General features: G+C 47.2%; 1 non-coding gene across 1 annotated transcript; it reads left to right on the top strand.

The window, feature by feature from the left end:
* Positions 1-348: 348 nt before the first annotated feature.
* Positions 349-420, top strand: TRNAD-GUC (transfer RNA aspartic acid (anticodon GUC)). Its single transcript has one exon. It is a non-coding gene; the product is annotated as a tRNA-Asp (tRNA).
* Positions 421-944: the final 524 nt, after the last annotated feature.

The raw sequence follows: 944 nt of genomic DNA, 5'->3' as shown, positions 1-944 counted from the left end.
AATCGATTAAGTGTTTCAAATCTTCCCAATTTATTAAAGTTTATTAAAGTTGTGGTAAAACAAGGTGAAAGTTGGTGATCAAGGTTGCTAATGCTCAAACACAATACATGGAGCTATCCCAATCGGCTGTACAAAGAACCGAATCAGACGGATTCTCAACGTTCCCGCAGTTCAAGATACCTTGGAGAGGAAGTCCTTGTGACAGACTTGCGACAAAATAATATGCGCACACTGTAAGAACATTTCAGCGAATTCTCTCCAACTCATCCAAAACGGCAATGTTACTCACACAACCTTCAAACTCCAACCTATACTGCTTGTCTCTACAAAGTCACACCTGTGTGCGTGTCCTCGGTAGTATAGTGGTCAGTATCCCCGCCTGTCACGCGGGAGACCGGGGTTCGATTCCCCGCCGGGGAGGATATTTTTGCTTTACCATACTGTTTTCGCGCAGAGATTTGTGTTATTATCTTAACGTTCTTTTTAAAACAGCACTCAAAATTGTCCTGTTTTAAATTATACGTTAAAAAGAGTCAAGTCCGCCTCTGTGATGTAGTGGTTAGTGTGATTGGCTGCCACCCCCGGAGGCCCGGGTTCGATTCTCGGCTCTGCCACGAAATTTGAAAAGTGGTACGAGAGCTGGAACGGGGTTCACTCAGCCTCGGGAGGTCAACTGAGTAGAGGGGTGTGATCCACATCTTAACCATTCTCGAAGTAGATTTCCGTGATTTCCCACATCTCCTCCAGGCAAATGCCGGGATGGTACTTAACTTTCGGCCACTGGCCGCTTCCTTCCCACTTCCTTGTCTATCCCTTCCAATCTTCTCATCCCCAGCAAGACCCCTGAGCAGCAAAGCAGGTGAGGCCGCCTGGGCGAGGTACTGGTCCTTCTTCCCAGTTGTATCACCGACCCAAAGTTACATGCTTCAGGACACTACCCTTGG

This window comes from Anabrus simplex, chromosome 8, assembly GCF_040414725.1.
Source record: "Anabrus simplex isolate iqAnaSimp1 chromosome 8, ASM4041472v1, whole genome shotgun sequence".
Taxonomy (NCBI): domain Eukaryota; kingdom Metazoa; phylum Arthropoda; class Insecta; order Orthoptera; family Tettigoniidae; genus Anabrus; species Anabrus simplex.
The sequence above is the reverse complement of the archived record's forward strand: the minus strand, read 5'-3'. Positions and strand labels throughout refer to the sequence as shown.